Here is a 27269-nt window from a genome sequence, read left to right on the forward strand (position 1 = left end):
TATATTTAGTGTGAATTGGAATGTGGTTTGAGAAGGCAGGCATAATCATTTCTTCGCCATGAGGGCACTCCCTGACAAACTCTGGGGGCCCATCTTTCTCGGCTAACAGGATGTCATAGCCTTTTGAGAGGTTATCCCAAAATAGACCCCTTATTTTTCTGGTCTTATCTCCCTCTATATGCAGTGTTATTTCGTATATCTTATGAGGTTCGCTAACTCTGGTGTCTGCAGTTTCTACCTGAATGTATTCATTCGTGTCCACTGTCTCCAGATGACTCATCAGGATCTTGCGAGCTATGCTGATTTCTGCTGCACTGTCTAGCATTGTCTGTGCCCACTCTCCGTTTTTCAGCTGTGTCCTCAGTATTCTCGGCATGTTCGATTACTCTAATACTGGCTACCTTCTTCCTTGGCAATTGTAATTTTTTACTTTGAGCAGGTTCCTTGTCTTTGGACTTGGTGTGCTCTTCCCTTGGGTCTGACCGTCCTCTTCTTTCCGATTTCTGTGAAAAAGATCGAGAGGGACGTGTATCAATACTTTGATATCTATCAGGCTTTTTCAAGTTATCCCTATTTCTAAGGTTATATCTTTTCTCAGAGTGCTCCCTCTGGGGAGACTGGTGTTCTCGATTCGGAGTTCTTTCCCTCCGTCGAGGAGACCTTCCTCTGGACTGGAAAACTTTTTCTTTGGGAGTGGATTGTTAGAAGTGTTTAGATTATTTTTAATAAATAATTTTTTAGGGTTTTCGAGTAGTTGGGGTTTTACTGGTTTCCCACCCAAACTATCTCTACCTAATTCTTCATAGCATTTTTCTATAATTCTGGCAAGCTCAATTGGCTGATCTGTTATATCTGTTTCTTTCAATTTCTGGCGGATCGCCACAGATGCTGCTTCTCCTTTTATGTTGGCTAGTAATATAGCCGAGACCTGCTTGAAGACTTTCAGTAATTTCATACCAAGAGTTAAGGCAGGTTCTGGACCGTATTCATTCTGAATTTGTTTTAGCACATCCGGTATTACCGCCATGGACGGAACACCATGTGCTTTTGTGTAAATGGAAGCAAAGACTGTACCTCAAGTGTCACAGTCCACCACATGTGGTGCGACCCCCATTGGAAGGCAGATAGTCAGAATTCTGTGTTTCTCAATAGGGGTAGTATTCGGGAATACTGCCTCTATTTGAGTAATTTTCTGTGCTAACCAGAAAGGAATTTGTTCCCGTTTTCCGGGAGTTTTTCCAAGACATGATTGTATGTTCTGTGGTGTAATTTTATTTGTGTTTCCCTGATGAGGGGTCAGCTGTGGAATATTAACAGCTGTTTGGACTGTTGCAGTCTGCATTACATATTGGACTAACTGTCTGTGTATTTTAATTAGTAATTTTAGCTTTGCTAAAAGTTCTTCTTTTGACATTTTATCAATGTCTGGATGGGGTGTGTAGCTGGCTAGAACCGGCCACGTTGCTCCTGGTCTACCTAGTGGACCGAGCCTTGTAATGTGATCATTATGTTTTAGGGCGCCTTTAAACCAGAGCAGGTGCTCTTGGTATTTTAATGGGATTTCATTCTCCTCGAAAGGAGCGTATTCATCCGGTGGTTCCTCTATTTTATAATAGTGGAACTTGTGTGTTTTAGCGTCTGCCGCTGGAAAGTTTATCCAAGAATAGAATACCTCTGTCTGCCGATATTCGTGTGCCTCTATCACGAAATTGACTGTACCACCTCGCGATGTCAGTCCGTTTTCTATAAGTTTTGAAGTTATAGATTTTCTTATGTTTGCCGGGATGATAATCGCACCCGGTTCATTAATCCCTGTAACATCGGGACCCTGTTGATTCGCATCTGCTGCGACTTCACTGGTTCCGTTGTTATTGCCATTTACTGACATTGTATTAATGAAGGTTTGCAGAGCAGGTTTCCAAGGAAACAAAGATTAGGTGCACAATATTTTGGAACACTGTATCCTTCAACGTTGACTAAACCAGAAACTCTACATAGGAATTTCTTCCTACTAAGTTCCGGCGGATTTTAACCTTTCACCCACTCCAGACGTCTATTGGAGTATTTACGGGAGAAAGGGTCTGTGTGAAAAAGCACGACTGAGTTACTCTAACGTCTTGCGTTAGTTTTATCGCCTTACCAAACGTTGGGCGCCATGTAGTGTAGTTCCTATTTTCCCTATAGGCCCTGCGCATTGGAATAACATAAACAGCAGTGTAGACGTAGGACTATGGTCTTCTAGGTCTCTACTGACTATGTTAGACTTAATTTAGGTTTGCGCCAGCTAGCTCAGAGGTCACTGGAAACTTTCTTGACTGAATAGGAAGTGATCAGCTTCCCTGGCTCAGACAAGAAGGGATTCAGCTTCCGACAACCGCATAAACATGACAACTTTGCTCCTCAGAATAAGAGTCAATCTCTAGAGTTGTGTGAAACAATAGACAGCTATTTCACTCAGTCAGTTGTGCAGATTTACTTTCACCAGAGTGCAGAGAATAGAGAGACGGGCGTTTTCAATAAAAGATATTATTTATTGAGCAGTCTTCCTTCTCATGCAAGAGAAATGAATTGCCACAATTGCAAGACTTGTTATTATGAAAAGTGCGTACAGTAAAAAGAGTATTACGAAATAATACTGTAAAAGCATTGATATGGTTTCTTAGCCATAAGATAGTTAAAATGAATAAAATATATACATTCATATATACATTGGCTAACAACCTCAACTGGTGCTTCTAACTACGCCTACCCCAGTGTACCTGACCTAAGCCTAATACATGGGAGGGAGTAAGTAGGGAACAATTTAAGTTAAGTTGGTTTTGCCAAGAGTTTGTTTCAAGAATTCCCTCTAAGGGTTTAGTCAGCACCGTACCTCTGGAATAGAATGTAGGAGGTCTGGTATTTCCTCTCAGGACCCGATATCCCAGTCACCCGCAAGGGTAGGCTGGAAACGCCGGAACTGGATTTTCTCGGCAGGAGAAAAGACAGCGTCTTTCTCAGCGCGTCAAGGAGGAGGGGCAGCGTCCGTGGGCTTCTCGCATCTGCTGGGCTCTCTGCAAGGGGACAGCTGTTCTGCTCCAGTATTCACCAACGTGTGTTTGCTTAAGGCAACGTTGGTATATTTATACCTGAAAGGTGCCGAGTTTGACGTAAGTTTTTGGACATAAGACGTCAATAAAGATGTCACTAAGAACTGGTCGTTCTTACAGTGCTCGCAGGAGTTCTATTACTAATCAAAACAAAGCAAGCATGGCTTTCCCAGGTTGCTGGGGGTTTGGTATGTCGAAAGAACTCGGTGTGCTATCTAGGAATCTAAGGAAGTGGCTTCTGCTGTGTCATGGACTGTCATGGACTGCAGAGGCGAGTTACTAAAATATGGCTCTGATTATTATGCCGTTTATAGGGATATGTATTGATTATAGCCGTATAGGGGCATGAGGTCCCAATATTGATTGGGGTCCTAGATAAAACACATCAACGTGAGCAAGGGACCAAGCCATGTCTCCCCTGGACCGGAAACAAGCATCCTGGGACTGGTTTCGGATTCATAATCGTAATCAGCCAGGCTATCTTGAATCCAGTGGCAACATGAGCAAGGGACTCATTCTGAGCATACCCTGCCAACTTGGGGTGAACAAAGCGATACGAAAGGGGATGATGGACGGAGCGCTTGAGCAAATCAAACACTCAACCCCAGTCAACTGATCTGGGTTCAATCCATCACCATTCTTTAGCTCACTCTGCCACCCCAGTTCAGAGATGGCCATATGCAAATCAGTCTGACCCTGTGCCTCATGGGAACAGTTCAGCCGAACTGCCAAGCCATGTCTTCCTTGGACCGGAAACAAGCATCCTGGGACCGGTATCGGATTCATAATCCTCATCAGCCAGGCTATCTTGAATCCAGTGGCAACGTCAGCAAGAGACTCATGTCTGAGCATACCCTGCCAACGTAGGGCGAACAAAGAGATACGAAAGGGGATGATGGAAGGTATTGCAGTACTTTTTGTAGTGATTGCCGATGCAGCATTCCCCTTTGAGCATTTCTACTCTTGGGTTACGTTTCCTGCAGTAAATGCGGATGATAATACATTCCATATATACACTTACACTGCGGTACCAGTGAATTATACTCCATATAGGACACAAGAGATTTGGATTTCACCATGGCAGCGTCGAATTTGTTTTAATGGCACCCTTCCCCGCACTGTGGCTCCCGTTCGGTTAGGTCCCTTGTCAATCCCTGGGACAACTTGGCCTGTCTTGTCCGGATTCACACCTCATCCTTGTTATCTAAATGTCCCTGTTGACAATTTGCGTCAGCTTTATACCTCCTTGGTTGGGGTTCAGAAGGCTTTAGTACAATACGTTTCACGAAATCGCCAGATGGGGGCACCTGGGGTTGCGGCGCAACCAGTTGGTCCGGCCGGGATGAAGATTAGTCCCGTCATGGTTAATTTGGTTAAGGGCAAGCGTCCCCAAGATAAGGACGATATGCCTGATTGGCTTGTTGGGAACTTTGACCAATTGGAATCAGTTTTTCTGAATACCGCACCTGTGGTGAAACACAGGATCATTACTATTAGTTTGCAGGAAGACTTAATGTCAGAGGTAACCGATTGTGAGAATTGGGGTAAAGTATTTGCAGCAGTATATACGAAGTGTTTCGGCACACCATCTGTGACTGTACTGCCCTCCGTGATCAAGCGTTTTCAGGATCAACACGGTCCGGAGGCGGCTGTCAAGTTAGGAATGAAGCTTGTTGGAGTGTTTGACGTAGTTTCTGATCTAATCCTTGCCAATGTCAAGGGGGATGCAGTTATCTTTCAGGTGGCTAATGCTTTGCACCTTCTCCCGGATGCCGAGAAGGGTCGCGTCCTGCATCACAAGTTACAGTGTCTACTAAGCACACATATGATTTGCGCAACTGTGTGAAAATTAGGGCTCCTGATAGATTTCAGGTTCCTGATCAACGTTCTCCTCATTCTTCACAGGAAACATCAGGCTCACCAGCTAGTGGAGGAGAGCGTGACAGAGGTCGGGGTTCCCCACAAGGACGTGAGAAGCCCCGCCCGGCCGACGGTAAAGGCAAGCAGGCGGACTTTCCACGTCAACTCCCTCAGTTTCAGAAAAAGAAAGTTGCTGCGTTAACCGTAGGTATGCCACAGATACTGATAACACAGCTTCAGAACCTGACATGGGCGCTTACGCTGCTGGACAGCGCAGCAGAGGTTACAATAGTGCGGAAAGCACTGTGTCCATATCTGAAGGCAACAGACAAGTTTGTTACTTTGGAAACCGTTCACACTAGAGTGGCACCCCCTGACAGAGTATATGAAATAGTTGTTTTAAATAAGGGTGACATACAACGTGTAATGAAAGGTATTTTGGGGGGAAAATCTGACTTCTAAATATAACATTTTGTTAGCAGAGGCAGAATGGCCCCCGCCTTTCGTTTTGGCTGCTCCGAGAGGGGAGGAAGTAATCCTCCCTAGTATCGTACCACTGTGCCCAAGGAGCAGGCACAGAACTTTGCATGAGAGTGGGTTCTGGTGCTTGCACCGGTGTTGTACCGTACTCAGGTGGGATGGGATAAACTTTCGCCCAGGCATGAGATTCCATTGCGGTCTATGCCCCAGCCATAACCCCAATATCCCATGCGGCGGGAAGCGAAGGCTCCAGTGGCGGAAATCCTTGAACAATTGGTATATCAAGATGTAGTTGACACATGTTTGTCACTCATGAATAATCCTCTTTTTACTGTAACCAAACCTGATGGGTCGTACCACCTACTTTTGGATTATCGGCATTTGAACTCTCATTGTCGTACATGTGCGCTACAGAACACCCACAATTCTGCACTCGTGAATAGTCCTAGTGCGTAAACGGTTTAAACCCACACTTGACATTTCAAATGGCTTTTTTAGTCATAACCTGTCCTCTCTCAGTAGTCAATGGACAGCGTTTACTTTTGGCGGCAAACAAAAACAGTTCAAAGGATTAGCCATGGGCTATAAAAACAGCCTAGTCGTCTTTGCCGCGCGTGTCGTCTCTTTGTTAGATGACATTGACCCTGATGCGTACTCGTATATTGATGATATTTATCTCACAGACGACAAATTATGGCTGCATCTGTGTTTCGTTGACCGTATCATTGTCATGTTTGCGGACTTCGGTTACAAATTTAACTTTGCAAAATCTCATATTGCAGAGTATACAGTGTTGTTTCTGGGCCATGAGCTCAACAGCGAAAGTCGAGGTTTAGCACCTCACTTCCTAGAGAAATGTGCATATTTGAGGGCTCCAACAACTCTGAAAAAGTTACAATCTTTACTGTTTTTTTTTTTAATTCGGGCGTACTTACATTCCCGATTGTGCCCAGTGTATCAAGTCGCTATATGCCTTGAAACAACCTACTTTTACTAAATCTTGCTGGCTTCCAGAACATTTTGCTATACCGCAATGCTTGCAGTCTGATGTTCTTGAAACTAAATACTTACTGACACGTGATAACGACATAAATCTGGTAATAAGAATTGTGCCAGGTGCAGTGGGTTTCACATACTTGATGTTTAATGAAGGAGACACAGTCTCTATTGCTTACAAGTCACACTTCTACATCTCGGCTGAAATGCGCTTTTCGACGGTCGAAAATGTTTTGACAGCAGTGCAGATGGCGATTCTAAAGGAAAGAGAGCTGTCGCAGGGGAAACGCATGTTGGTTGTTACACCGTATCCTACCCTTAAGCAGTGACAGTAGCCGGTGTACCTAATTCAAAAGCTTTACATCCGTGATGGATACAATGGGCCACATCACTGACATCTCTGGATGTCACATTTATCTATGATCCCTCATTGCAAACTCAGGAGATTTTACAGTATGAATTTGTTCATTCTGCTCCTATGTCCATGCGCTACTTGAAGATTACCATTGTATCATTTACCCAGACGGTTTGGCGCAACCAGCGACGGTTTCTAGGCATTCTTATTCAGCGGCCTGCACAATAGTGGTTGGTACAATAGTGAATAGTGAATTAAAGTCCGATGTCGTGCACACGCAGTCATTAGGGGACTGTACCGCCCTGTTGGCAGAGCTACGTGCTCTCTTGCTTGCACTGGAGTTTGCTGACCCCGTGTGAATACTTTAATTATAAGTGCCTCTTATTTCTGTGTCCAGTCTTTGAATGACAATTTATTCTTTTGGACTCAGAATAACTATTGTGATTCCAAAGGTAGCACAATCAAGCATACAATGCTTTGGGTTCGAGTTGCAGAACTTAAAGAGCGTCTGCCTCTCGTGAATGTAATTCATACTCTTGGTCACCAGAGCGTAGGAGTACACGCTGTTGGTAACAGTCTAGCTGACAAAGCAGCGAAGACAGGAGTGGCGACATACTTAGTAGCAGCAGTTACAAGATCCAAAAGTAAGATTGATGATGACATCTTGGCGGCCATCGCTGCTCCAGAGAAGGGTGAAAACTGCCTTGGAGGTTTCCCTTCGAAATACTCTTATCATTTAAGTCCAGATAAAGTTCCCTATGTGAGAATTAACGACGTTGGTCACAGATTGATTCCCAACGAGGACCTTCGACATGCTTTGATAACCCCTGTTCATGAGGGCATCGCCTCAGCTTTTGCAGGCTTTCAGCGACTGTCACAGCTTGCAGCAACGTTACTGGTGGCGCAGAATGTACAAACAAAATGCGTGATTGTGTCCTCTCTTGTGACATTTGCCAGCAGATTAAACCTTCAACTGCTGTGTGTTCACCACAAACACAGTTGTACATATCTAATAAGCCACTTTGGTGTGTTTATCTAGATTACTGTGTTCCTTTCTCCTCTGATACTGCGTATAAGTTCATCTCAGTGGCAGTGGATTTGTGCACAAGCTTTCTATGGATTTGGCCACAACGCAGCACTGATGCTCGTACTGTCATCAGGGGTTTGCAGGTCTCGGTGGGAATTTTGCATGTGGTTCCTTCCATTCTGACCAAGGTCCAGCATTCACCTCTAAGGCGTACAAGGAAGCCATGAGGTCTTTTGGGGTCCAAGTAAATTCTTCGTCTCTATACCAGCCTGAGGGCAATTCTGTTGTGGAGTGAATGAACCATGAATTAAAGCAATCCTTGACAGCTAGGGTTTAGGTACTGGCAGGAACTGGTTCGCCTATTTGTACAGCGCACAACATGCACTTAATAATCCCCTTAGAAGGTCTCTGGGTGGGCGGATCCCATACAAAATGCTCTTTGGCATAAAAATGTTTGTCCCGGACCTAGATGGTCTAGACATGGCGGCTTCAGTCGTACCCTTTGACATAGATAATCATCTGCTGTGTTGCAGAACCTACAAGAGACTCGAGACAGTCTTGCAAAGGGATATTTTCCCTCCACAACCAATGCTACACTACAGATTCCGGCAGTTGGATGGCTACCTCGAGTCGGAGACATGGTCTGTGAGAAGGTGGGGAACAAGAAGGAATTCAGCCCCTCTTATCATGCTCCAGGTCCAGTGCTTGGCCTGCAGGGGACATGAACAGACATTTTACTTCCACTTCCTGGTCACAAGGATAACAGGTACATCTCCATTGACATTCTTCTTAGTATGACTCCAGCGGTCTCTTGTCCAGCAATGCTGAGAATTTCTGTTTTGGCCCGGCAAATATGAACAGGCCTGACATTGCCAATGAGATGCATACAGTTACTAATCCATTATTGAATCCACCGACTTTTGATCCCAGTGAAGAAACTGAGTATACCTATCCCACTGATGTGTTGTTGCCTGGCGTTCAAACAAATACAGTCGATCAGTCACGTTTTTCATTGGACACCAGCTCTACAACATCGAGAGCCTATCAAAAATGTCAATTATTTCTGTTTGGTTTAAAAGACATTTTTTGACACCCCCTTGGACTTACATCTGGTTGGTGCTCATCTCAATTTTTGTGTTCATGTCAATTGGATTTGCGGACGGAGAACGAATGAGACACTGATGCTAGTCGGATAGGGGTTCTGGGTACTGAGGTGAGTTTTTGGTACACCACAATTCACTGTGCATGAGCAGAATCCTTGCAACACCCCCACATGGGATTCCACACTCAGCCTGGTAAAATGCAGTGAAGCGACAGGGTTGGTCCATCTTTTTTGAAAAGGATCAAGCCTCACTCTGCCATAACATCATCACAACAGTATTGGACAGGTCTTACATACCGGGGAAAGGCCAACATAACTGGCGATAATCACTTTCATCCCAAGCACAAAGGAAAATTCAGTTTATGCGACTAACAGGTCTTAGGATTCTGAACATTAATCCAACATGGTCACGAAAGTACGGGTCAGTGTCCTGCCGGTTATGCAACTGTCATAAAGAAACTTGGTTCCACCTACTATGCTGTTGCTCCAAACTGGCCAACGAACGTCACTGGCTGCTATGCCCGATACACAGGGTACAGAACTACACTTGAGGCGCAGTTACAGCTCCCAGAATCTAGGGCTGGTAGCAATCATGAACAAAAAATCTTGCCAGTGCCCCTGCAGGCCAAGCATGAACCCACATTGATGGATAATGATGATAATAACCCCACAACAAAGGTAGCAGTGGGACCCAGTAGCAGGAATAGTTAGAACATTAAAGGGCTACCATTACGGGCAGCAGCGTTATCACAACTGTAAATATGGCAAGACTTTTGAAAGTGATTTTATGGAAATAACGGCACTACAAAAATGCACCATCTTGCTTGAAGGTAAAGAAGGGGCTTGCCAACAAAAGGGGGAATTAGCATGTCTGGTCAGTAGTGACTGGTGACATATGAAAGTGGTGAGGCACAAAATAAATTGTAGTTCTGCACTACGGCGAGTGCGCGTTGTGTGCGAGCCTGAACATCCTACAGAGGGTTCGGGGGGTTATCCCCTGCAAACATTTTGAAAAAAAGAGTGGACAAATGGTGCATTTTAAAGCAAATTTGAGAAAGCAGGAAGGTTAATAAAGCAATTGTGAATCTGCTTTAACAAAGACAGTGACTGGTAAAACTGTCAGTCTAATCGGAAGCATATCAGACGCCGGCCTACCCCGTGCTCTGTCTATCTGTGCCACTGTGTGCTCTTCTTGCAATCCGGCTTCTGAGCCAACCACAGCACCGAGACCGCCCTCATCGCAGCCACTGACGACATCAGATCCCTCCTTGACAACGGGGAAACAGTGGCCCTCATCCTCCTGGACCTCTCCGCTGCGTTCGACGCTGTCTGCCATCGCTCCCTAGTGCAACGCCTCAGCAACATCGGAATCCGAGAGAAGGCACTGGAGTGGATCATCTCGTTCCTCGCCGGAAGAACCCAGAGAGTCTGCCTCCCACCGTTCAGATCCGAGCCCACCAAAGTAATCTGCGGCGTACCACAGGGATCATCGCTCAGCCCCACCCTCTTCAGCGTCTACATGAGCCCCCTCGCTGCCATCGCTCGACAAAACACAACCTCAACATCATCTCCTACACCGACGACACCCAACTGATCCTCTCCCTCACCAACGACCCGGCCACCGCCAGAACCAGCCTACACGAAGGGATGAAAGACCTCGCCGAATAGATGAAGAACAGCCGCCTGAAACTGAACTCAGACAAGACGGAAGTCCTCATCCTGGGATCATCGCCCTCCTCCTGGGACGACTCCTGGTGGCCCCCTGCCCTGGGCACCACTCCCAAGCCAACGGACCACGCACGTAACCTGGGCTTCATCCTGGACTCCTCCCTCTCGATGACCAGACAAGTCAATGCTGTCTCATCATCGTGCTTCAACAACCTGTGCATGCTCCGTAAGATCTTCCGATGGATCCCCACCGAAACTAGGAAAACGGTCACCCAGGCACTCGTCACCAGCCGACTGGACTACGGGAACACCCTCTACGCCGGAACCACAGCCAAACTTCAGAAAAGACTCCAACGCATCCAGAACGCCTCCGTGCGCATCGTCCTGGACATCCCCCGACACAGCCACATCTCCGGCCACCTGAGAGACCTGCACTGGCTCCCCGTCAGCAAGAGGATCACGTTCAGACTCCTCACCCACACACACAAGGCTCTCCACGACCTGGGCCCCAAGTACCTCAACAACCGCCTGACCTTCTACACGCCCACCCGACAGCTACGGTCAACCAGCCTTGCCCTTGCCGCCGTTCCACGCATCCGCAGAGCCACCGCCGGTGGAAGATCCTTCTCCTACCTGGCAGCCAAGACATGGAACTCTCTACCCATCCACCTTCGGCTAAACCAGGACCATCTCTCCTTCAGGAAGCAACTCAAGACCTGGCTGTTCGAGCAGTAACGGACCCCTCTCCCCCAGCGCCTTAAGACCCTTCCGGGTGAGTAGCGCGCTATACAAATGTCATGATTGACTGATTGATTCTTTCACAAGTGATTGTTTGAACTAAACTGAGCTGGTATTCCTTGAATTCCACGAATACCATTACAGCAGATAATGAAACACTCGGAGCCCTTCATTCAATTCTTACACATATGTAGAGTATTACTGATTGATGATGTAGGTGATTGATTACATACATTTTAGATCAGTGCGTACCGGGACAGGGGGCCAGAAGACTCCACCACAGCATACTTTGGGTGGCTAAATCACTGAGATCTTCTAATAAGACTTGTGAGTGACTTTGGGAAGCATGATTCTAGTCTTGCCAGCTGTACCATCCTCTCGACTGACACAGTGCAATGCAGGTGTGTTCTGCTGAAAGGTTTTACGCAAGGTGGTACAGGCTGGCTCCCGTGGGGAAGAAATCGGGGAATAGGGCCCAGGCTCAGAACTAAACCCTATCCAAGGAATAGGCAGATACTTGGACAGGCCCTATGCTGCTTCCTGGGGGCATCAGGGGCAACCACCAATCATGGGGGGGGGACAGCAGGGCACAACAATGGCCTCCTTACAGAGACGGCCCTGGTACAGCATGTTACTGGATACTGTGTACGTTACTGACACAAAGAATACTGCATACTAGGGCCTGATCAAATATATATGTCTGTGTTACATTAAGGTCCAACTATGCCCCATTTATTAACAATGAGGAGTATGTGTGTCCTTTTGGGTGTTATAGGTCACAGGCCGCCCTGTACAGGGTACAGAGGGTGGCCTGCTCCATGCACCCCGTGTATCCCGGGACGGGCTCAGCTCAGCTCCCCACAGAGGGCGAGACTTGCTCCGTGTACACAGTGCGTCCTGGACAGTCTCCTCTCAGCTCAGCTTCCCTCAGAGGGCGAGGTCTGTTGCATTGAGGGCAGGTCCCTTCAATTGGCTCCCGGCCTGTGTTGTGACTCCAGAGTAAACTCCGGGAGACCTTTGCTACCAGGTGCTGCACCGGGAGGATGTACCGGGATTGAAGGTCAGGGCTGTAGCCAAGAAAAGCTATAAGGACAGGATTCAGCTCGCAGCAGGCCTCCATCTTGATCAACCCCCAGGTTAGCAGCGTGGACCGGAGGTGCAACACTTGGTAACCAGGAGGACTCCAGCAACAGAAGTACTGGGCTGGGGTGCAGGCGCACGCAGTAGGAAAGTGCTGTGAAAGCTACACTAAGTACGGCATGGAAACAGAGTAAACTGAGTCCTGGAGAGAGCCTGAAAAAGGGCACTGCTAGGAAGAGTCACACTTAAACTGCTATTGACATACAAAGTAATGCAAGCCACAATTTAAGGAGCCTTGAGAGTATGCATAGTGCTCTAAGTGTTACTAGGAGACAGTGTGTGCTATATACTATGCAATTCTTAGGCTTTTCCTAAATCCAATATCGAAACCTAAAGCACAGAACCTATAGCACATCCGGATCGTCATACTATGTGGACCATCTGGCATTGGAACTGTAAACACAGTTAAGAGCCAGTAGGACTCAGTCGCGGTCGACAAGACGCAGGGGGTGGATGGGAGGGTTGCATGGGCGGGACAGTGGGACAGTAATTAAAATAAAATAAAAAATGTACCTTCCTCTGGGTCACACTTGCCACCGCCTCAGTTCCTGCTGCTCCTGGCCGGGTCTGCATAATGTTTTACCTAGGCAGCCTCCCAACCCTCCCCTAAGCCAATCAAAAAGCTGCAATGGCAGCATTGTGATTGGTGCGGTGCAGCAGACAGTGCCCCAGTCGGGCACCTGTAGTGAGGCTGACCAAACAGTCAGGGCCCACAACAGTGGACAAGCCACTTCCCCCCTGCCATTGAGTAGGACTGCCCACTTGCCCGCCCCAACCAGGCACTTCTGCTTTCTCACAGTGCGAGAAACAGGAACATAAAATGGTAGTTTAACTATTTTATGTTTCTGTTTCTCGCATTGCGGGAAAGGAGTGGTGCAACGCCCCCACGCCCCAATGAAGGAGCCGCCACTGTTTGACTAAGCGTGGTAGTCTGAACAGTCATGAATCAATACTCAACAAGTAAAATAGGTAATAGTTTCCATGATGCTTTTAAGAGCGCCAAACACGTAGAGGATAACTTATTGACATTTGAAGTTAAAGAAAAGTCATTATCAAAGAGGTTCTGAACTTCATAAGATGCTAACTGTTGCTAATTTGTTTGTGGAGGCCAGAAGTCATCTATCAATGGTCATGGTATTTCTTTCTGCTGAGCAGCAGAGTATCCCGGTTGTATCCTCATTGAAATTAAGAAAATTCAATGTTAGACAGCTGTTAAAATCCCTTGTGAACTACTACATGGACTTTTAACACTGGTGCGGGCAGTATAGCCCGCTACAGTGGGCTATATGGCTATATCATAATCTGTATATTTCAGCATAATTCATAAAAATTGCCCCCCTGTGACGGAGCAGCTTTGCCATAGGTCTTAGCTATATATTAGATGAAGTTGGACATGCTGACCCTTGGGTTATACCCTGAGCTACAGCTCTGGGTTCTGATTTGTAAGGTAGAGGAATGACTGCCTGAGTTCTATCCTTCAAATAAGACACATACCATAGTAGTCTAGTGAAATTGCTGGCAGCAAGCCCCCTGGCCTATCCCAAGACGCACAGACTCAAAAGAGGCCCGTTGGCTCAGTCAAGTTAAAGCCAGATACAGCAGACAAGAAGAACATATTCAACTCGATTTTAAATGTTTTTAATGCTTGAGTTTATTTAAATCCAATTAATAATCAATCAATCAATCATTTAATGTGTAAAGTGCACTACGTACCCGTAAGGGTTTCAGGGCGCTGGGGGTGAGGGGGTGCTGCTGCTACTGGTCGAAGAGCCAGGTCTTGAGTTGTGTCCTGAAAGTCAGCAGGTCTTCGGTTTGTCGTAGGTAGGGGGGGGGGTGTTCCAGGTCTTGGCGGCGCGGTGGGAGAAGGACCTGCCTCCGGAAGTGGTTCTGCGGATGCGCGGGATCGTGTCCAGGATGTATTCAGCAGAGCGGAGTTTCCTGTTGGGTACGTAGCAGGAGAGTCGGCTGTTGAGATAGGCTGGTCTGGTCTTGTGGAGTGCCTTGTGTGCGTGGATCAGGATTTTGAAGGAGATTCTCCTGTCGACAGTGAGCCAGTGCAGGTTCCTCAGGTGGGGGATGATGTGGTCGCGGCGCGGGACGTCGAGGATCAGGCATGCAGAGGCATTCTGGATTCTCTGCAGTCTGCTGATGAGCTTGGGCGAGGCTCCGTCGTAGAGGGTGTTACCGTAATCAAGTCTGCTGCTGACTAGGACCTGGGTGACTGTTTCCCTCGTGTTTGTCGGGATCCATCTGTAGATCTTGCGGAGCATGCGGAGGGTGTTGAAGTAGGTGGAGGAGACTGCGTTGACTTGTTTGGTCATGGTGAGTTTTGAGTCGAGGATGACTCCCAGGTTGTGTGCGTGGTCGGTGGGGGTCCATGAGTCGTCCCATGCTGAGGGGTTGGACCTGAGGATGAGGATCTCCATCTTGTATAAGTTCAGCTTAAGTCGGCTTTCCTTCATCCAGTCGGCGACTGCCTTCATGCCCTGGTGAAGGTTGGATTTGGCGGTGAGAGAGTCCTTTGTGAGGGACAGGATCAGCTGCGTGTCGTCTCCACAAGAGGACTAACAGGTAAGTCCGGGGTACCCCAAATGAGGGATCGGGTCGCAATGACCTCAGGACCATGGGAACATAGCTGGTTCATCTGTACCCGGGCAGGCTGGGTGCAAAGCAGATAGGTTAGCCGGGCTTTGAGCGTCAAGATGGTCTTCGCAGTCAGGAGCAGTCAGGTTGCAGTGACAATATTGGGACAGCTGGGCCACTTACAGAGTAGGTCTCAGGGGTCTTGATATCTCTCAATCAGTGCTTGCCTCCTGGTTAATTGAAGTCCGGATTGGACTCTTCACCTTGTTGGTTGCAGGTGGTCCGGTACCTCAGGTATTGCTATGGTGTGTCTCTGGGAGGTCTTTGTGTCCTCTCACTTTGTGGGGGGAAGAGATCTGACTCTTGGGAGCTGGTATACCACTTCTAGCTTGGTTGCTGCATCAGTGTCGCAGGGGAGTACCAAGTTTGTAAGTCAGACTTTGCTGGTTCGGTGCCTGCTGCTGCAAGGGAGTAGCTCCTCTACTCCAAGAGAGTTCTCTGATGATTGTCGAAGGGCTGGAGGGACTTTGGAGTTTTTGGAGGCCTCAAAACAGCAGAACGAGTCATGACACACCATGATGGTTGAGACAGCAGACAGGGTTTTATGCCACAATTCTGCAGCAGCCACTGTTCTAGGGTCAGCAGCTCTTCTTTGTCCATTTTCCTCTAAGGACTGTCAAATCTAAAGTTCGTGACCTAGGGATGCCACCTAAATACTAAATTTAGGGGTGTTAAAAGGGGGGGACAGGTAGTAGCCAATGGACTATCTACCATTAGTGTGTCTACACCCTCTATGTGAGTAAAGAAAAGGAGGCCCCCTTAACTGTCAACTTTGGGACAGGGGAGATAGCGTAGGAAACTTGAGAACGTCCCACAGGGTTACCGCAAAATGGGTAGGAAATGGCGTAGTGAACTGCAATGCGTTCTGCAATACCTTGCAATACCTGAAATATACTTCTATTGTGCTTCAGGACATAGAATACAACATATACGTTCGAACTTATACCTATTAAACCACCAGAAACTGTAAATATAATTGCATACATGCACACAAAAGATCAAATGTAAAAAAACAGATCAAGAGATAATGTTTTAGAAAAATATATATATATATTTGTCAAATTATTCACAAAAAGTACATTATCGAAACATCATCATAACAAATCATTAAAAAACATACATATTGCATGTTGTTGCATTTATTAAAAATTTTTTATAAAAAAGACAACTCATAAGCATTCAAGTTAAAAAAGTTCAAAAGAACAGGGGTCGACGCGGCGTTTCGGTTACAGTGAAATAGACAACCTTCTTCAGGACCAAGTTCTAGAAGGAAACATACAATTACTAATCATTTCAAACCCAAAATTTTTCAGAATCATTTTCTAAAAACAATACATTTTCTTCCGCTATAACATTTGAACAGGTGCTACTAGGTTTTATGCATAAAGACAAAAATTATTTAAAGAATTTTTATTAACAAAGGTGGTTTTTAGTCAGGTATTGCTAAAGTGCATAGCGCATTTGTACTGGTACCATTTCGTGGGTCACTATGTTGATTATCATAGTGAAGAAAGCCCTTAATGTGGGTCGGTGGAACTCATATGGCCCACTCTAAAGTTGTTACTGGGAGTGCCAAAGTACTAGTATGGGGCACTTACTGGCGGGTTGCCATTATGCAAAACGAAAGATTTTTTAAAAAATTGTACCACCCACTTAAGAAATTACCTTAATGGTTATTGTAGCCTCCAACTAAATCCAGGAGGGCAATTTGGCGGTTGTATAATCCGGTATGGGAACTGAAAGTAATTCCTGTTATGGTTCTATAGTTCCTCACGGTATCTGTGAATGGTAGTAAGATTATATTTTTTTAAAAATCTACCTTGTACCAGTACAAATGCGCTATGCACTTTAGCAATACCTGACTAAAAACCACCTTTGTTAATAAAAATTCTTTAATTAATTTTTGTCTTTATGCATAAAACCTAGTAGCACCTGTTCAAATGTTATAGCGGAAGAAAATGTATTGTTTTTAGAAAATGATTCTGAAAAATTTTGGGTTTGAAATGATTAGTAATTGTATGTTTCCTTCTAGAACTTGGTCCTGAAGAAGGTTGTCTATTTCACTGTAACCGAAACGCCGCGTCGACCCCTGTTCTTTTGAACTTTTTTAACTTGAATGCTTATGAGTTGTCTTTTTTATAAAATTTTTTTAATAAATGCAACAACATGCAATATGTATGTTTTTTAATGATTTGTTATGATGATGTTTCGATAATGTACTTTTTGTGAATAATTTGACAAATATATATATATATTTTTCTAAAACATTATCTCTTGATCTGTTTTTTTACATTTGATCTTTTGTGTGCATGTATGCAATTATATTTACAGTTTCTGGTGGTTTAATAGGTATAAGTTCGAACGTATATGTTGTATTCTATGTCCTGAAGCACAATAGAAGTATATTTCAGGTATTGCAAGGTATTGCAGAACGCATTGCAGTTCACTACGCCATTTCCTACCCATTTTGCGGTAACCCTGTGGGACGTTCTCAAGTTTCCTACACCCTCTATGTGACCACTTCCTGCGGGTAAGGTCACAACCCTGACCCTGATAGACTAATTCCCTTCCATCCCAAAATGGAGGAATTGAAAAATAGGGGTCCACAACACCTTCACACCATAAGGGTGGTGCTGGCCGAATGTGGGCACAGCTCCTAATCGAAATAAATTTCCCATCTGTCCTCCCCAAAAAAGTTGAGCAGGACAGGGGGGTTGGCATCCTCCATTATTCTGGAGATGCCTGGGTTGCATTTCAAAGGCGGCATCGCCTTTGAAGCTTCCCATCTTGGAATGCCAAGGCAAAATGGCAGGGGAAACCACACCAAGGATGCCAACCCCTAACTCAGCCCCTGAATCAAATTTAAACTGTTTGTTTCCAATATTTATTTATCTTTGTTTAGTGTGTATGTTATATTATTAAATATTGCTGTTGGGCATCATTTCTTGAAGCTGTTCTTCAGTGAAGTGCTGAGTGTCATAGGAGCGCTTCTGTGGAACTACAGTTTTCAGGTCAGAAAAGCTCAGATGCACATTCGTTTTCAAGTTAATGCACAGATGACGCACTTGTGATTGTGAGCTGTCTTTAACCCATCATTCTTTATTTCTTGATCAAGCTCTAAGGACATCTTTTGGTCTATTAAGCGAATTTATTTTGTCAGTAATAACACTACAATAAACACAAATATACTGACTATCAGAATTGAAGTCAATCCGTGAAACAACTTGATGTTAAATATCCTAGTATTTGTGAAGCTGATCTTAATGTATACTTACATGCATTTAATAGTCAATTTCTAGCTGCTTATGAATGGGAATTAATACCTATTGTATTTAAGCATGAAAAATGGAGGCAGGGTGTTTGTAACTACTGTGTTACTTGCGTTGCACTATGTATGCTTGATTCTAATGCTATACCATATTTCAGTAATAATGAAAATATGTTAGCTAGCTTGTCCAAACTTGCATATGGGAATTGTGTTAATAGATGGCCAGTGGAGCAAAGTGAATGCTTCTTGAAAAGGTGGCTATAACGTATAACTACAACATTTAACTTTTTCACTCACAATCACTAAATAAATGTAGCTGCTCTTTAAAGAAAAACACTTTTCTGTGAATCTAACAAAATATGTACCGTACTTCATCGTAGTAAACATTTCATGAACTGGGGACATCTCCAGTGTACAAATGTCATTCAAATTCCTTGTCATTTGCCATAAAAGAAATAACTAACCTTAACTGTATATACCATCCTGCATCTTTTTTCCCCCAAGACAACCTTCAAAATGTAAAAGGTCTATCAGTATTGTAATAAAACCATGTATCATCCATGTAATACTTATTTTTTCACAAGACATAACTGGTGATATTTCAAACGTTTGTACAGAGGCTAAACTATAAGTTGGATTAACTTTCTCTAACATTCCTTGATGTTTGTTCAATTCTTAAGGTGAAAAATAAGCCAGTTGGTAATAAGGTTCCAATGCACTATGTGTGATTTTAATCCCTGTAAAGACGATTGTAAGGAAAATAATGCTATATTTTGTTATGACTCATGTTTGTAGCTTTCCAATGTGTCCTCTACTATTTTGTAGGTAAATTGGTTAGTTCTGCAACTTAATATATTTTCTCCTTTGGCATTCTAATATGAGAATCTATTATGCGGGGTGTTCCTAGAACATTCCCAGTGTCTATTTCTTTAGTTTTCTTCGCTGCTCCTCTAGCAGAATTAGTCAATTTCTGCATAAATGCCATGAGGGTTGGTGACATACGCTCTCTTAAGGATCTGTACATTTGCTTAGACTTTCAATAAAAGCATTCATTCTTTATGAAATGTTCTAGGTGTCGAGTAATATTGTCAGTGTATGATTGTTAATCAAATGTTGGCATTACATTACCGATACTATAGGTCTCAATAGGAACTTGACCATATCTGGGATCAATCCTGTTAGCAAGTGCACCTAAAAATTCTTTAACAATTCTTTTATGCCATTCATTTCCTTCAAATTCAAAACTTGTTACTTTAGATTTAGGAGTTACCGTTCCTTCAGTGTTAATGTACAATTAGAAATCAGTTTATGCATTTCTTCACTGCTAAATGTTCCCTTCGCCTCTTAATATGTAGAGTGCTAATGCTTCTGTCTATGCAGTAACAGAAGAAATCATTCTGTAACATTTGCAATCTAAAACACGTGGTCTGTAGAATGGTGTCATGCAGAAAGATGAACTCTTAGGACAGTAACAAGGGGAAAACAATGTGTCCAACCCTTGAATTTGCCAACCCCGTATTCCTATACCAACTATCATGGTATTACCTTATCCTACACCCACCGCTGTTCAGCATACTCATTCAAAAATGGAAGTAGAAAGAAACATACAAGCCAAGTTTCTGTAATTTTGGATACAGATGTGGTAGGGTCAAACCAATCCTTGAGGGATGTTATAAATTCAGGAATTTTGCAACTAATTTGTGTTTTCTCTCCCACATTGGCAAGCACATATAATACAGGAACACCTGGATGACATTATATATGTTCATGAACCAATCAATGTATTGATTATAGCAATACAAATGTGTAGGAAGGTGGAGTATTATATGGTGATGATGGTTAGGCTTCAACTTGCAATACTATCATAAACCTCAAAGATGCTCCTTGGATCCACACTAACAAATCCTTAGCTTAGTCCTGGTAGTGTGGCAAAAAGCAGTCAGGATTTACTAGAGGAACATGTCTTAAGCACCAACATGGACAACAAGTAATTGACACAACATGATTGAAATCCAACACAAATCAGCAAAAATAAAGTGTATTTTTATCTTAATTAGGGGCCAGATGTACGACAGAAATTGCATGTGCAAACGGGTTTGCGACACGTTTGCGCATGCAAAATCCTCTGGGCCATGTACTAACACTATTTTGCGAGTCACAAATAAATTGTGATTCGCAAAATAGTGACCTGCGATTAGGAAGGGGCATTCCCTTCCTAATAGCGACCTCCCAAGCCATGTACCAATGTTTTGCAACTCACAATTTACCACCCTCTTCAAGAGGGTGGTGATGCAATGGCAAAAGGGAACGGGTCCCCAGAGGACCCCTTCCCCTTTGCAAATGCAGGGGAAATATTTTTTAGGGGCAGAAATGAAAATAAAACCTTTTTTTTAAATGCATCCCGTTTTCTTTTAAGGAAAATTGGCTGCATTAAAAAAAAAACTTATTTGGAGGCAGTCAGAGACGGAGAGGCAAGATGGCTCCCTCTGCAGCGGACACGTAGGCTGATCATTCTTGCCTGCACTCACGGCTCGAGAAGACACCGCTACAATGTTGCAGTGTTTGCCCGTAAGCGACACTGTTACACGCTGAAAGCTTGCCACTAAATTTTGGAAAGACCCTCAAGGACCTTGTGGTGCTTTGGTTCAGCTCAGTTTGTTTCGGTTGAGGCTCGCCGCGGACGTGGTGGATTGGAGCTGCTTCCAATGAGGCGTGTGGGCGGTGTTAGCCAGCCAATGGTTATCGGCGTGTGGGGCTGCACACTGGGATCACTGTGTTGCTTCCGCTCCTGGGAGCGAGGATGGGTGGAATGCGGTTGAATTGTTTTCTACTATGCCTCCGAAAGGAACGGGAGGCAGACCCCGGGGTCAAGACATATCGAACATGGACGGCTGCGCCGCTGGTGCATAGGTGAGAGAGGAGGCTACGTTAATAGATACTGCTAAACCAGTAAAAGGTGCTGGCATTGAAACTGTGGCGGATTCTGCGGCCGACTTATTTGTGTATGGTTCAAACCGTGAATAAGGACAAGGGGCTGTATGGTCACCTGCATCCACAGGACCATGTGTTCTAAAGCCTTGTTACAGGGGGAGGGGAGTGGAGGGTTGGCTTGGGGGGAAGGGGTGCTCCTGGGGTGGGTCACCTTGGTGGGGTATAAAGGGTAAAGAAATTACAGTCACGCTAAAAAATACTAAAGACAATGTTTCTTTTCCGGAATATTGGGGAATGTGCGGTGTTATTATGTTTAAAATGGTGTTGCGGATAGTTGTGTTTGTTGCCCACCACTATGACAGTTAAAGGGGTACAGATATGTTCATTAAATGTCTCTTACCTTAACAATTGGAATAAGAGAAATCGAGTCATGGCAGGGTTGCGTAGTATCCAGCCAGATCTGGTATGTCTCTAAGAGACTCATACCCTGGTCACAACGGTCAATTTTAAAAACACTGGGGTTCACTCTGCTGGTGGCTTTGCAGCAATCTTCTATGATCAGGGGAGTGGCGATACTGGCCAGACAGAATACGGTTACGAAGGGACGCTGTTTAGCAGATAAAGCAGGCAGATGGTGCTTTGCAGAGTGCAGGTTTGGGGATACTAAATATACCGTCTGCGCCATATACGGATCCAATGTAGATGATGCTTCTATTCTGGAAGAATTAAATATAGAATTAGCCACTTTGGGATACCTTTGATAGTATGTGGGGATATAAATATAAATTTATCCTCGGTAGATCTGCACCAAGAGGCCCGAAGCTATAGTGGGCGGAAACCACAAGTGTTTAAAGCCCTACTTAACCTTTTAAATGATCATGGTTTGGTTTATATATGGGGTAAATTAAATCCGACAGACCCTGGGTTAACTTATTCTTTTTCCCATAAAAAGTTTGCTCGTTTAGATAATTTTTTCTTATCTGCTCTGTCACTGGGTGGGGCTTCAATTCAAATTTTGCCGAGGATTGTGTCTGATCATTCTCCAATCATACTTGTAGTTACTGCTTCAGCTTATTATCTGCCTTTAAAAACATTTTCATTTGACTGGAAACTTTGCTTGAACAAACCATATGATGAAGCATGTCATCAACCATGTTGATGAGTGAGGGTTCTACTAAAAAGTATTGTCTACTTTTTTTTTCTAGCTTGACACTTTTTTGTATTCTTCCCTTGTGTAATCCTATTTATCCTCTAGACAACGTTGCAGTTGTTTGGAGAACGTCTATCCGGGTAGGATCACCTGGATTATTGAATTTCCTTTCCCTTTGCTTTATTTTTTATTGTCACTCCTTTGTTGTTTATTAGTATTTTGATTGGGGAATAGGAGTGTCCTTTATCACTACCTCTCTTGTTGTTTTTGATATATTTGACAGCATACAGCTGCAAGATGTTTTGTGTAGTATCCCAAAAATCCCTTCACTTCCTATTAACATGGAGGACTTTGGACTTTCTTATTCTAGAGAAGAGGTGGACGCCTTATTATCTGACCCAGCATTGTTTGCTGATCCAATAGTGACCCAGACTATCTCACTGACGACAAAATGGGAATAACTGGGCGAGCAAAAGAGAAGTCGTATTCGAGCGATTCTCCATGGTACCATTCTAAAAGAATATCTCAATAATAATACGGCACCGAAAGGGTTATTAGTAACAAATGCTCCTAGAATTTTTCTTGATGATGCTCCATTCAGGAAGGAGTAGGCTCAGATTGTCTGGCACTGCACTCGTGATTGGGCAGTGCTAATTATAAAAACAGCATTACGTCTTTCTGAGGCCCTCTTAATTGCGATACAGCAAACGGAGACTCATTTTAAAGCCACTTTGACGGGATATAAAAAGAGATTGGATGAGATAAATAAGGAAGTAAATGAATACAAAGACAACCTAGCTCAATCTAAAGCTCAGAAATTACAAAAAGATCTGAAGCGCTGGTCCTACACTAAGATATATCCTTATTCAAGTCCTGATTTTGTGCCACCGACAAAATGTGACCAACAGGCGTTGAATGGGGGTGATAGTGACTCTTCTTTTTCCAGTACTTCCAGCAAGGATAGTTCAGGAAGTAGGAAGAGGGGAAGAGGCAGAGGCAAGAACTATTATAACAATACACAAATGTGGTGCCCTTACCAACAAACAGGTGGGGGTGCCTTTCACCCAAATGCCTTCCAATATCCACCTTTTCCACCAACGATGGGATGGAATCCACCCTTTATCCCACAGCCCCAGTATCCCCCAAACATGTTCCCACAGCCTTTTTTAGGGAGGGGCAGGGGGGCAGGAAAGAAGAAGATGAGGAAACCAGGTACAATCGGACCAAACAGAGTCAGTAGGGGACAATACAAGGAGCAAGACTCAAGAAGCCCGTGCCAGTCCGAGCAACCTACGAGCTTGATTACGAATTTATCTTCAGTGGCTCTGAATGGTGATGAAGTGTCTGTCCTGGAAAAGGGTCTGGGTTTTGCACATATTGCTCGCCTGGATCGTTTTAAATCACATTGTGAACTGGCAGACTTTTTTTCGAAAGTTGAGGTTGAAAAGCTTTTTTGAGAAACAAGAAGGGGGAATACCAAATGACACAAAGTAACACAGCATATAGGTTAAAATCGACCTTTACCCCACCATCCCATGTGGTTCCTGCAGGTATTTTAGCTTTCGAGCAAGCCGTTTACAGTGTGGTCGAGGCAATTGCAGAGCCGACCCCCTTTAAAAATTTGACGGCTAAGGAGTTTCAGGCCATTGAATAACTACAAAACAATACCAATATTGTCATTAAGAGTGCTGACAAAGGGGGAGGAATTGCTATCCAGGATGATACAGCATCTGATGCAGAGTGTAGACGTCTTCTGGGGAATACCACTAATTATATTCGCCTTGATGAGGATCCATCACAATCCCTCCAAGATGACATTTTGGAGTTGGTAAACACTGCTAAAAGGGATGGTCTAATTTCAAAACATGAGGCTGACTTCCTGACTACAACTGAGGGTAAGATTCCTTACTTTTATACCCTCCCAAAAACATATAAAAATAGGCTTTCACCGCCGGGAAGACAAATAGTGTCAGGAATTTTTTCTTGAGACCTTTGGTAGAAAGTACCAGCACATACATCAAGGACACCAAGAGCCTTCTAAACATGCTGAACACCGTCATATTGCCAGATGGCCCTTGCCTTCAAGTAACACTAGACATCGAAGGTTTATATACCTGCATACCACAAGATGCAACTATTAAGGTATTGATTGACACACTGGGACAATCAAGCTGGGAATATACCACCTCCCAGACATTTGTAATCGATTGTGCCATGTTGGTTCTGAAACTCAACTTTTTTGAGTACCAGGGCGATATTTACCTTCAGGCCACAGGGACATCGATGGGCAGCACTTTTGCCCCCAGTGTGGCAGGTTTATACGTCTATGACTTTGAGTGCAAGTACATCTTAGCACAGTCCAACCCTTTCACATCGAATATGGCCATGTGGCAGGAGGTACATCGACGATGTGCTGGTCATATGGATGGGGACGGAAAAAACACTTGTTTCTTTTCTGGAGTGGATCAACACATGTGATCTACATTTAAAATTTACACATGAATTTGATAAGGAGAAAATCACATTTTTGGATGTGACCATCTCAAGAGTGGACAACCATTTGAGAACAAAAACGTACCATAAGCCCACAGCAAAGAACAATCTTCTACAATTTTCCAGTTTTCATTCACGCCCTCTGAGGGAGAATCTCCCCTTTGGGCAGTTTTTACGCCTTCAACGTAATTGTAGTGAGTTGGCGGACTACAAGGACCAAGCTAAGGAACTGACTAACAAACTGCACCATAGGGGCTATCCTAAACACTTACTTCAGAAGAGCAACAAAAGAGCAAAAACCAAAACATGGGGGTCTTTTGGAGGAGTATGTGAAAGAACCAAATGGCAATACACCACTAACATGTGTTACCACCTACAATCCCATTTCCAACTCTGTAAGTAGGTGTATTAACAAACACTGGAAAATTCTGACGAGCACGCAACATGAGTGGGAGAAACCCCTCTTTTCTTATAAAAGGGCGAGAAGTCTTAACCCCTTCCCTGCTCATGACGAGCTCAGCTCGTCATGCAGTACAGTGCTCCTGTGCTTATGACGAGCTGAGCTCGTCATGAACAATGGGAAAAAACTAGACTCAGCACAGGAGGGGAATCTCCCTAGCAGCGATGGTGTTAAAGACTCCCTCGTACATACACGCCCAAGAACACAAGTGGTGGAAAAGACCAATACAGTTCTGAATACATGGGGTCTTCCCCCGGTGGTGGGACATTACCCATGTGGGGGTTGCAGTGTTTGTCACTTGACTACGTGTACGAAATCTCTAAACCTGGAACCAGGTAAACTTTGGCAGCAGCAGAGCCACACAAATTGTAACTCTGAGAACGTTGTATATTTAATCATCTGTCCCTACGACCTAAAATATGTCAGCATGACTACCAGACGTGTGAAGCTGTGCATCTGTGAGCATCGGAGTAATGTACGCTGTCGGAGAAACACAACTAAATTGACAGGCCTTTTTGAAAAAGAACAAAGATGGATATATCGTCTTGCAACTCATCGTTCAGGACTGAACAATGACATTTCCTGGGGATCAGTAATGAAGAAATTGATAGAATGGGAACACCTAAACCCATGCAACATCCCTGGTCCTTTTGGATTTTGCAAAAAAAAATTCTAGTGTTTACCCAATTCTCATCATTTCACATCTGTCATTTGTTGGTTGATAATAATGTGATTCTTAACATAGGTCCGTCAGCTTCAACCACCAGCAGCCTCCTAATAACTAATACTATTGTCAGGATGGCTTTTTGAATTGAAGACACAATAACCCTTTTATTATTATTTTTATTTTATTCTCTATCTGGGGTCACACGCGCTACAGATGGAGGGTAAAAGAAATAAAAAAACATCAACGAACTATGTAAGGGTCTAAAATCTAAAATACTTAAGTATGAAATGTACTGTGCACATACACATAAATAAAAGGGTTTTAGTGCAGAAAAAGAAAATGAACTGTAAAATATGTCGCTGTAAAGAATTTAAATTTTTTACGGATCAAGACGCTTTGAACACTGTGCTTGCGTTCTTAGGAATACAGTTAAAATATGTGAGAAAAAGAAAAAAACCCTGTTTGCCGGCAAAATGCATACGACATAATGACTCCAAAAGCATCATTCATCAAATGTGACCCCGATCACGTGACCTCCTGTCGGTTTTTTGAACTTCCACGTCCGATCTAGGAATCACCATTCGGGCTGCGAATGTGCATGTTTTTTAGGTAAACTGCGGGGAGCCGGCAAGGACATAGTAAGTGCGTTTCTAACTTCTTTTTCGCTAAGCTTGTTCTTAACTTCGATTTAAGTTAAAAGTTAACAACGTAAGGGCTTGTCCACGCGCCCTCTAAGAAGCTCGCCATGTTTTGGTTTTTACTGACAATGCTCGATTATTATTTTTAGGAGTGTGGCACTTCCACCTTATTTATAGTGCTCAACAACAGAGAGGTCTGTGAACCATTTGGTTAAGTACTGTCGAGTAATGGGGTTATTCTTATGCTTTTGACAGATTATCCTAGCCGTGAAGATTACCCCTGCCGCATTGCCCAGGGAATACCATACAAAATTGTTCAAAGTAAGTTGCCTTCTTCCTTCGAAAGTCCTCCAATTTTTAACCATTTTCAAGTGTTTTTAATGTTCATAGGAAGTGTGTTATGGGATAGTCTTTTCCTTTTCCGGTCAGGATAAGAAAATGGGATTAAACAATACTTTTTTCCTGATAATACTGCCATTAAGGTTGAGCCGACAATTCTGATGGAGACTACCCTTTTGAGTTAGATGATAATTAGAAAATCAGGATATTAGATGTGGTCTAAAT

Source organism: Lissotriton vulgaris, chromosome 1_1, assembly GCF_964263255.1.
Source record: "Lissotriton vulgaris chromosome 1_1, aLisVul1.2, whole genome shotgun sequence".
NCBI classification, from domain to species: domain Eukaryota; kingdom Metazoa; phylum Chordata; class Amphibia; order Caudata; family Salamandridae; genus Lissotriton; species Lissotriton vulgaris.